The sequence below is a fragment of the Orcinus orca genome, chromosome 18 (assembly GCF_937001465.1).
Source record: "Orcinus orca chromosome 18, mOrcOrc1.1, whole genome shotgun sequence".
Classification (NCBI taxonomy): Eukaryota; Metazoa; Chordata; class Mammalia; order Artiodactyla; family Delphinidae; genus Orcinus; species Orcinus orca.
In genome coordinates, this window is record NC_064576.1 from 29684221 (window position 1) to 29696193 (window position 11973).

General features: G+C 38.7%; 1 protein-coding gene across 7 annotated transcripts in view; it reads right to left on the bottom strand.

Annotated features, from left to right (window-relative positions):
* LMO7 (LIM domain 7) overlaps positions 1–4033 on the bottom strand; it is a 135419-nt gene extending 131386 nt beyond the window's left edge. For 3 of the 7 annotated variants that reach the window (XM_012538440.3, XM_049700959.1, XM_033414029.2), the window contains exon 1: positions 3963–4033. The gene's annotated coding sequence lies outside the window, so the exon portion shown is untranslated. The remainder of the gene's footprint in view (positions 1–3962) is intronic. The other 4 variants (XM_033414041.2, XM_012538441.3, XM_033414040.2 and 1 more) reach the window with 2 other exon arrangements.
* Between the last annotated feature and the right edge of the window lie 7940 nt (positions 4034–11973).

Genomic DNA, 11973 nt, shown 5'->3' on the forward strand with positions numbered 1-11973 from the left:
AACAATGTTTCCATTTAAATATTTCCAAGATTGCTATCATATGATGAGTAACTATGAAATTACTAATCACTAGCTGGATATGCTCCAACTAAATATATTTAAAGAGATATAATTCTGCAGAACCACAGAGCAAGAGAGGACTGCAGATACTTATGTAGTGGCAAATCTCTTATATTTTTAAATATATAGTAAGGGAGTCTTCAGGAACCCTAATAAACACTGAAGATAGGAGACAGATGAATGAATACTATTAATAAAATTCACAGAAAATTATAACCAGGAGTTGAAATCACCTTATAGACTCCTGTCAATCCTTTTACTAATTAGAAAAAAAAACCAAATTAGATTTCGTTCACATTTCACTGTTTAATAAAGCCAAGAGAGACTGCATGTCTAAGGTATACAGTAAAATAATTACTACAACAGACTTTAACTGGGGGAGTATTCTTTAGCCCTCAACTGATTGGATCCCACAGTCAATCAAACTAAATGATACTAAAATGATTTACAGCAGATACTAACTTCAGATTAAAAGGCAATAAATGCACATAACTACCCTCATTATTCAGATGTGTATCTTGTCTGAAACCTCAGTGCGTTTACACCCAATTTAAACTATCTGAAATGTCAGTATAGTGCCAGTTGGGAAAAGCTATAATCAGCTCATTTCCTCCAACTCTTGACTTTGATATTCCAGAATGCCAGTTCAAAAAGGATAAACTCCTACTAAAGCATAAAAGACTGCTGAAATTACTAAATAAAATAATAAGAAAACTGTTTAATGGTGATAATGAACTAGGATGCCTAGAGATTTTTAAAAGGCAATAAGCAGACCCTATATTTCACAAGAATTGGTCATTTTTATGGCAGTGAACCAAAGAGAAGTCAGCCTTTTCCTATAGAATATTATAAAATCTGAATTTATTTTTAAGTCATAAGTCAGCTAAAACTTGAGATCTCAGATGGGCAAGATATTCTCGAAGACAGACAGCTTACTATATTTACCACTAATTTAAAAGTCAGGGTTTACAATACCAGGCTTCTGAACAGCAGGTTTTGCTTTCCTCTTAGACATAATAACTACTCAGGCATATGTGATCAAACAATGATGCTTAATCATTTTGTAGACCAACCAGCTAGGCTTTTCTTTAGCTATAAATTTACACAGAATATAGTTACCTGGACTTTTTTCCAACACTACATCTATTAGATTAAAATGCCTTCATTAACCAGTGGCTAAAAATAATGCAATTCACCATTAAGAAATTTTTTTAATACAAACATCATGCGGTACTTTGGGATCCCATAATAAACTAAAATTACTGATTACCACAGCTTAATATTTACTGACACTACTTTTGGGAAACATTCATTTAAAGAATACTGGGTGGACTTCCCTGGTGGTGCAGTGGTTAAGAATTCGCCTGCCGATGCAGAGGACATGGGTTCAAGCCCTGGTCCGGGAAGATCCCACATGCTGCGGAGCAACTAAGCCCGTGCGCCACAACTACTGAGCCTGAGCTTTAGAGCCTGTGAACCACAACTACTGAGCCTGCATGCCACAACTACTGAAGCCCATGCGCCTAGAGCCTGTGCTCTGCAACGAGAAGCCCGCGCACCGCAACGAAGAGTAGCCCCCACTCACCCCAACTAGAGAAAGTCCGCGCGCAGCGGACAAAGACCCAACACAGCCAAAGATAAATAAATTTAAAAACTAAAAATAAAGAATACTGGGTACTAAATAGATTGATTAGACTTAGGTGGTAATGCACAAAACCCCAAATTGGTGTTATTTCAATAAGGAAACAATCTAAGAATGAGCTTCTGGAAGTTGTGAATTTAAATGACATTTAAAAAAAACTAATATATCTCTAAACATGCATCTAAATGTTTGCTGTGACCATTAAGGTAGAACTTATAATATTTAATCTAACAGTACTGCCTGTGATCAAAACAGTTTTTTATCAACTCTGAATATCCTCCTGGTAACAATATACTCAGGTTGGATATAGTTTTTGGAAATCACCTCAAGTAATTTAGGCTGCTGCATAAATTGCGTTTTAAATAAAACACTAAGTGTCACTCTCAAGTATGTTTAATGACCTAGTTATGGAGGCTATGTCCCCAAAAGGGGGATCCCTACAACTATTTTGAGTAATAGTTCATCACTGGAACTATATAACCACAAAGTGAGTTCTTAAAAAGATCACCTATTTGGGTTGCATGCTTTCATATGTCTAAAAACAACTCTGTGCTCCACAGGCCCACTGCCTACATAAGCCCACCTAACTCCTATCCTGACTTATGGGACTTAAAACTGACATCAAAGTTATTTGCATCAAAGCTCTAAATAGTCTACACTCATAGCTAAGGTTCTTTTCAGATCACATGTGTCTAACAACCATTTTTCCCCCCATCTTCTGAACACATTAGACTATATAAAACATATAATTTGCAAACCAAGATAATTTCCTATCAGTGACCAATTGAGCTAGCCACGTGACCTACTAATATTAGTTTAAACACTATTTGGCAACAACAACTCTGAACGTGGCATCAGAAAAGGACAAGAAACATCCCTTAAACTTTACTTGTGACCCTTATTCATATGCCTGTCCTACTACATATTGGTAGAATCACATGAAATTGACATTTCTGTAGGTCACACGTAGTTGAATATCAACACTTCATATGATTCGACTTAATAACACTGCTCTAAGACAAAGAAGTGTGAACACCTATCAACAGAACGGATGAGATAAAGACTTATCTTCATGGCCGTCTTCCTAGCAACAACTTGTATTCATACAAAGTTTGATAGTTTATGGAAACCTTAATATACGTATTATAGAACTTTGCACCTTTGTGAATTAGGCAGATCAGATACCCTGATCTCCACTTTACAGATGAGAAAATAAGGCTCAGATGTTAAGTCACTTGCTCAAATGTCCAAAAGTATGAAGCAAGGAATCAAACCTAAGCCCTCTGACTCCGGATCTTTGCTGCAAACAACCTTCCTTTAAAAGGATAATCAAAATCATCTAAGTATGAGCACATACACTCCCAGTGGTTGCTTGTGGACAGATTCCATAAATACTTATGTGATAAGTGTCTAGATTGGAATACTTAAGTGGTTTCAAAAATGTGGGTACATACACAAGTACATTCTTATACTTTATTTGCTCACGTCTGCAACCTGGACCCTCACCCAGGACTGCATTCTTCTGTTCCATAGACTGTCTGCCCCTCACCCCCAAAGGTCACCACCCGGCTAACTGTACTCTGCAACCAGTGGGGAACAAAACATCACACTAAACATACACTGTAGGTCCCACACCATCAATCGTGGCACAAGCCTATCTGACTTAGGATAACCAAAGCCTCAGATGTGATTCTCAGTAATATCATATTAATTGAATGAATGGCTGGCCTGTGACTCAAATTGATTGTGGTAATGTAATGACTCCACTTAAAGGTTCAAAGAAATACTTGCTACAGCCTAAATTTGTTCTACAATCATCACTGTTTACTGACGAAGGAAACAAGCTTTATATTAACTTCTACACCAGGCAACTCCATACATTAGAATTTCCACAGCAAGTGAGAGCTGGTGCTATGTGATAGGGCTTGCTTCTCAACCACCCACCCCTACTGGCCCATCAATCAATAACAGAATCTTTCTTGTTTACTAATTTAAAATAATATATATTTCACCAATGTTATCTTTAGATACAGAGACCGATAACCCCTTCCTACTGTCTGGTACTGTCAGGGTGTCAATTTGCAGGGATCAAATCTCACTTGTTACCAAGAAGACATATCAGTGACTGTGGTGGCCATGTGGGGTGGGGGTGGATGAAGACACCTCATAACAGGCGCGCGCACGCACACGCGCGCACGCACACACGCACACACACGCCCCTTTGCTTTTGAATTATTTTTTTAATGCTTTAAATACTTACTCACACAACAGAACGCCATTCTCCAGGGAGGCTCGAAAATCCTTTGTCTCAAAATTCTTCTCTGTCACTGCCTGAAAGACATATTTGGGTATTAGTTTTCTCTAAATCAGGGATTATACACAAGTCAAATCCAGTATCAGATTAATTAACATGCATCTAATATCATACTTGGAGAACGTGCATGTATCACCAAAAGTTGTTCCATACAGGAAATTCTATGCACTGTTCTATGTTATAAAGAGAATGTTAACCATTTTAGTATGAACAAATCTAAACAGAAAAACCCACAACAAGTGGTTTCTATGACGCAACCATTTTATGGAGGGTAAACAAAAGTTAGAAGCTTAATTTCGAGCATATTTTCTATTTAAAAAAGAAGCCCTATGGGCAATCTACTCTACTAAGAGTAAATAAAACCAGATTAAGATATAAACCTTGAAATACCAACTGTATACGCACATCATTAATTTCAATTCCACCCTTAAATTCCTCAAGTTTCATTACAAAGCTAAATAGCAGAGGGCATGACTCTCCCTAAACATATTCATGAAATGGCCCTGATTTGTGTAAAGAGCTATTTACTGCAATAGGAAGAAAAAGATTAAATCCTGACATTGAGAGAGAAAAGACAGAGAGGGAAGATGGTACACACTCTAAACAGACAATTCCCCACTTAAGGCTTTTACATATGAACAGCCCATCTACCATTACCGCCACCAATGTTCTTAGTGAAACTGCTGAAAAAATGTCTACCAGTTCTGTCTTCCTCTGTCTTCTGACGGTGGAGTGGTTGGGAGGAAAGTGGATTCCATAGGGACAAGAGTAGCAGAGAAAATGGAGGCCATGTAGGGAAAAGGTGCTCCAGGAATACCCTGGGACTGAGTCCCCAGCCAAGGGTGTGGACAGGTGTACCACAACAGCTGGGACAGCAGCCGCCCTAGAGATGGACCCACCACCCATAAGCAGAGGCCTTGCTCCACCTGCCACTTCAGGGAGAAATCTGATCTCGGAAACCTGATTGGGAAGTCACTAATCTTAAACCCTAGGTGAGCTACAAAGCTCCTGCTGTCCTTACTCACCACTCTGACCTTTACCGTCCACCTAGAGCCCCTGTATGTCTTCTGCATCTTTTCCACAACACCCAACAGTGCCACAGGTACACATAATAATGGGTCACTGACAAAACAATGGCTATTTCTAGAATTAAAGTTGGTTTCTCATAAGCTGGTTCTATAAACAGGGACAGGAACCTGTGTCAGGAGGTGACACACTCAAAAGCAGGAAGAAGTAGCAGATCCTTTCCTACAAAGGTCATTAATCTACAGAAGGGCTATGTTGCTGCATGAATTAAACATCTGCTGAGTGTCTCCGTTACATGCACTTACTTGGATACTGGGTGTAGATCTAAAAAAAAAATGCAAGGAGCTCACAGCCACGTAAGTAAAACACAGAGTTTAAGAGTTCAGTAAAACATCCAAATGGAATGGTATATTCCTTCAGGGATAACCTTGAGTGGCCCATGTATTATCCCAGGTAACCTATGCAGCACAAACTCTCTTGAATTTTCCCCAAATAAATCCAAAACAAACTCAAGGTGAGCACTAATCCCAGCTAGTGAAAACACAGTAGCATCTCATTTATCTGGGAACTCCTACCCAAAGCTAAAAAGCATGAAAAAGTCCCAGGAACGGCCAAAGCAGATGTCAAAGCCCATTCTCTCTAGTCATTAGGAAAGCCACTCAGAGCCACCAATACTCAATTACCCACCACTGAAACAATCTAGGGATTACGTTCCCAAATCAAGGTAGATTAGAAGCAGTGAGTTAGAAGGAAGAAGGGCTGTGACCCCACAGACACATGGAGAGCAGTAAAGAGTGACAGTCAACAGCACTGGATGGGCCAGTTGAGAGGCAGTGTAGCAAGTGACGAAATGGAAGGAGAAAGGGCGCAAGTCAGACAAAAATATATTCAAATCCCACTTTCATTATCTAGTAGCTGTGTGACCTTAAGCAAGTTGAATAGCTTCCATGAACCCCAGTCTGCTCATCTGAAACAGGGTAAATATCACCGACTTATTAGCTTATAATGGCCAAGATGCAGTGCAATCAGGTACCTGAGGGTAGCTCGCAGAGGTATATGCTTAACCTCAATACACACATCAACCTTCAAGTAACACGCTGACAACACATCACAAGAATTAGCCCTCAAAAGAATACCTCTGGGGGCTTCCCTGGTGGCGCAGTGGTTGAGAATCGACCTGCCAATGCAGGGGACATGGGTTAGAGCCCTGGAGCAACTAAGGGCTGCTTAGTTGCACATGCCGCGGAGCAACTAAGCCCAGGCGCCACAACTACTGAGCCTGCGCTCTAGAGCCCATGAGCCACAACTACTGAGCCTGTGTGCCACGACTACTTAAGCCCGTGTGCCTAGAGCCCGTGCTCTGCAACAGAAGCCACCGCAATGAGAAGCCTGCCCACAGCAACGAAGAGTAGCCCCCGCTCGCTGCAACTAGAGAAAGCCCACGCGCAGCAACGAAGACTCAACACAGCCAAAAATAAATAAATATTTTTTTAAGTTAAAAAAAAAAGAATACCTCTGCACCATATAGACAAAAAAGCTGAGTTAGATTCAGAATATTAACAAAGTAGAAATAATGGAATAGAGAGAGATATTTAGAAAACCCAACTATCCAGAATGGTTCATTTCTCCAAAAAGACTACAGAAAGGCAAAATCATCGTATGTAGCGGATTTCAGACCACCTCCCTCCATATGTCAAAATATGAATGCACTCTTGTACCTATACACTTATCAAAATCTAAATAATGATGATATAAGACCAGACTCCATTTATACTGTATTTACAAAGACAGAATGTAAAAACTAAACAGATTCTTAAGTGATAGTCTATATTTTGAAGACATGGGAATCTGGCATGCTCTGTACACTACTGAAGATAATATAAAATGACACTACCATTGCTGAAGGCAATTTGTAAAATGTGTCTGACATCTCTTTTTTTTTTTTTTTTTTTTTTCCGGTACGCAGGCCTCTCACTGTTGTGGCCTCTCCCGCTGCGGAGCAGAGGCTCCGGACGCGCAGGCTCAGCGGCCATGGCTCACGGGCCCAGCTGCTCCGTGGCATGTGGGATCTTCCCGGACCAGGGCATGAACCCGTGTCCCCTGCATCAGCAGGCAGACTCTCAACCACTGCGCCACCAGGGAAGCCCGTGTCTGACATCTTAAACACACATTCTCTTGGGCACACTATGTGCAGATCTAGGAATTTATATTAAGTCAACAGGACAAGAACTCAGAGACATCAGTAGAAGAACTGCTTCACAGCATTACACATAATAGCAACAACTTAAAACACCCTGAATGCTCAACAATAAGAAATCAGATAAATTATAATATAACCATAAAACAGAAAACTTCATGAAATTACAATTCATGTCAGAAAAGTAGATTTATCACTTGTAGAGAACACTGAACATATTAATTATAAAGCAATTTGTCAAAAAGTACATGGAGTATGATCCCAATTTCTATAACTCTATGCATTATATAAATATGCATATATAAGTATGCATTATATAAATAAATATAGAATAACTATATTAACAGTAATTATTTCTAAGTGGTAGAATTATAGCTGATTTTAGTATTTTTTTGCTTATGTATATTCTGTAGTAACCACAGGTGTTTCTTGTGCAATAGATATATAAATTAATATATTTTTAAAAACATTCAAAAGAATGTTTTGACTTCTTTTGAATGTTTTTAAAAATATATTAATTATAAATATATTAATATATATTTTTTAAAATATATTAATTTATATTTTTATATATTTAATTTATAGTTCATCAGATTTAGGTCAATTTCCTGTGTCTCCTACATTTAAAGGATAAAGGAAGAGAAGGACACCAGTTTTCATGTAGGTAATTTTTCTCATCTATGAAATGCACACATCCTCAAGTTTAATAATCCTTATTATTCCCCCTTTCACTAGTACGAAGGTTGAGGTTCAGAAAGTTTAACTTTCTAGAAAGTTATAGAATCATCCACATGGAACAGATACCAAAAACCTACAGCATTTTACAAGCACTCAGTAAGAGAATGTTTCAAATGCATCAGACACAAAGTGTTTCTAAACTAAAAAAAAAAAATTAAGTTGTCTTCCATCTGTGTTTAGACTTTTTTAATTTAAATTAATGTATTTTACCATGCAATGTGCCTTCAAAAATAATCCTCCACTGTTAAGGGTATTAAAAAGGTAACTCTGTAAATAAAAAATGTTGAATTAACTTTTTTTCAATGTTCCTGAAAAAAAACAGACTTGTGTCTTAACACATAATGACTGTGTGTGTGTATGTGTGTGTGTGTGTGTGATAAAGTGGCATTCTAAATGCTAATAAAATGAAAACTCATCTGTTAATGGTTTCAGCATTTCTCTTGACATTTTCATGAACATTACAAAATGTTCATACTGTATATACTATCAGTTCATACTGTATATACTATATATATACTGTATATACTATCTACCTCAAGCTCAACAAGGAAAACTATCTGATTAATTAAAAATTAAAATTTTTAATTAGCAATTTATATATCCATATAAATATAAACTCATCTAAGACCTCTCCTAAGAAATTAAAACAAAAAAGTTTTCCCAAGAGTTTTAAACTAAAAAGAGAACATAAATTCATAGCAGGGATTTTCAGTCTATAGCAGCTGCCTGGGCCACGTTCCTTAAGAAACACACAGCAACACAGAGCACGGCACCTACCATGGCCAGGTGAGGCCAGGGTGGGGCTCTAGAGCCTGTGAATCCCTGCCGCACTATTTCCTACCTATAACCCTGGACAGGGTGCTTAACCTCTTTGTTTTCTCAGGGATGCAACAGAGATGTAGTACCTACGTCACAGGGCTGCACAGAGTATTAAATGGGATACTGCATATGAAGCCCTCAGCACTTGCCTGATTCAGAAAAAGCATTCACAAATGTTAGCACAATTAGCTATTACTATCCCTCTGTAGAATGAAAATGAAAGTTTCATCTTAGCAAAGAGAAAGTCCATGTTGCCAGAAGTAACATCTTTTACTTAAAAGGAAGAAACTGAGTTACATTATAAAACTCCACTAGACTACCTTCCATATCCTGGAAACTGTAAAAAAAAAAAAAAAAAATTATAGAGATCTAGAAAGGACCTCAAAATAGAGTGAAGGCTGTTTTGTTCAAAAAAATGAAATCATACTTTAAAATGTGAATGCATCTGTATTTGAAGAATTCAGTACGCTAAAAGAAATTCCAGAATTTTGAAAGAAAAATTGTTTGGTAGTTCTAATCTAACAATTACTCATTGTGATTTTCAATAATTTTCAACCTCACTCATTAGCAAGCTATTTGAGGTGTGATACATTTTATGTAATGAGGCTGTGATTCACAGGAACTAAATAGAGACCACGTGTTTCCCACTGAGTTATCAAAAGTCAACACAAACAGGAGTAATCACTATGTCGTCAAACGGCCACACCTTGCCTTCTGTAAAAACTTGTTTTCTTCCCTCTTCCTTGTCCCTTTCCATATTTTCCTAATGCAGTTGAATAAAATCAGTACCACTTGAAATAACCTAAGATGTACATCAGATTTCATCTGGGGTTTGATCCTGGACCCATCTCACTCTACACACTTCTATTAAGTTACTGCTCAGTCCCCTGATTTTCAAAGGGAAAGAAGTATTTGCCATATCTACTTCACAGCCCACAAATGATATTTGAAAATATTTGATATCTTCAAAAAGAAAAGTAAAAAAAAAAAAAAAGACTACACACTGTAGTCGAGGCCACTGCATCTTCCAGCCATGTGTCCCTGCGTGCTGAGCAGCCATCTTGTTGGAAAGAAGCTAAGAAGCAACAGGGCCAAGTGTGAGGCTCTTGGGTGAGATGCTTCCTGTGAAGTTATAATTACTCCCCCTGAGCAAGTTAAGGGCGGAGCAGCGCGCCAAAAGTACACACCGCACAAACACTGCCGTCAAACCCGTCCTACCACCTGCAGCCTCCAAAGAAGCCCTTGATACAAAGCTTTCAAAGGGCATATGTTGTGGAATAAAATACCTACCAACCGAATACACCCTCAATAAGTGCCAAGTTGGCAAATTTCAAAAAAACCCATTTCTTTTGTTATGAAATATATTAACTTAATATATCAATGGGAATTATCTTCATACCCTTTACTGTTTGGTTCACAGCTTTATTTAAATCCTCTCACTGGAGGAGATTTCCCACCAATCTAAGCAACAAGTTTCTCTAAAACTTCACATCTCAGCTCCAATTCTGGCCAAGAAACCACATGACCTAAACCCCAAACATTCTGGGAACTTTTCAAAGACCGCTTTATACCAGACTGTTATCAGCAAAACACTCACTAATGCAAGTCAGCAGGCCCTCATCTCGTTTAAATTTTTCAGTTCCTTTTAAGCAGCCATTTAAAAGATGTTTCGAATCCCAAAAGCACTCTCCACCATACTTCTGTGTGAATCACAGTGCAAAAACACAGTGCCCATTTGAGCTTGTTTTAAAAGAGGGAAAGGGGGCTTCCCTGGTGGCGCAGTGGTTGGGAGTCCGCCTGCTGATGCAAGGGACACAGGTTCGTGCCCCGGTCTGGGAAGATCCCACATGCCGCAGAGTGGCTGGGCCCTTGAGCCATGGCCGCTGAGCCTGCGCGTCTGGAGCCTGTGCTCCGCAACAGGAGAAGCCACAACAGTGAGAGGCCCGCGTACCACAAAAAAAAAAAAAAAAAAAAAAAGAGGGAAAGGGATGTTTGCTGCCAAAAAACTAGATGATGAGCTTCAACTGGGCTCATAGTTGATTCCAAATTAAGTTACTAATTGACTGATCAGCTACTTCATCAGGACATTTAAGATACACACAGGAGATCATCATGCCAATCACTTCAACCAAAGTCATGCCAAAAAAAAAAAAAAAAAACCCCAAGGAATATTTGCCCTCAGAAAGCACTGGGGAACACAGGAACCACATCAGGAAGCAATTCACAAACAATGGGTCTGCTTTAACATTTTCATTCAGAAACATAACCTAGTATATCCCACCTTCCAACGAGAGAGCCCTTATAGGCCATGGTTTCCACAGAGAGACTCCCCCCCAGGCCGGCACACATCAAGGAGCTGTCGTGTTTTCAGTCTCTAAGAAGCCACCAAAGAATTAAAAACACCCTTCTCTCCTTTCTTCCACCAAACTTCATTTTTTGCAGCATCCCATGATGCCGCAAAACAGGTCCAATTTTTATGATGAATTCCATGAGACGTATACATTATTCAAGATTCAATAACTTTGACAAATCTCATTGGTCACACATACTAAAAACCTATAATGCAAGGACTGTGGCACACAGTCGAAAATATTAGGTAAAAACTAAACATAATTTAAATATAAAAAGTCTACCTTCTAGCTCTTTCCTTGCCCAGAGTAAAATTACTGAAAAGGTTATTCACAATTTTAGAGAAACCAATTCTTCCAAAAAGGGTGGGGCTCTATCCTTTTAATCTTATTTTTTTTAATTTTATTGGAGTACAGTTGATTTACAATGTTGTGTTAGTTTCAGGTGTACAGCAAAGTGATTCAGTATACATATATTGAATACATGTATGCATTCTTTTTCAGATATTTTTCCCATATAGGTTATTGCAGAATATTGAGTAGAGTTCCCTGTGCTATATACAGTAGGTCTTTGTTGGTTACCTATTTTATACATAGTAGTGTGTGTATGTTCATCCCAAGCTCTCCCCCCACCCCACCCCCGACGTATCTCCTTTGGTAACCATAAGTTTGGTTTCAATACCTGGGAGTCTGGGTAGTGGCCTTTTTAAACTAATAAAAATTTGAAGTCAGAGAAGCTGAGATGGAGTCTCAGACTCCTTTGTATAATGAAGTCTCCCAATTTCCCCAGGCCTCAGTCTTCTCAGCTAGAAAAGGGGTTCCAGGATTG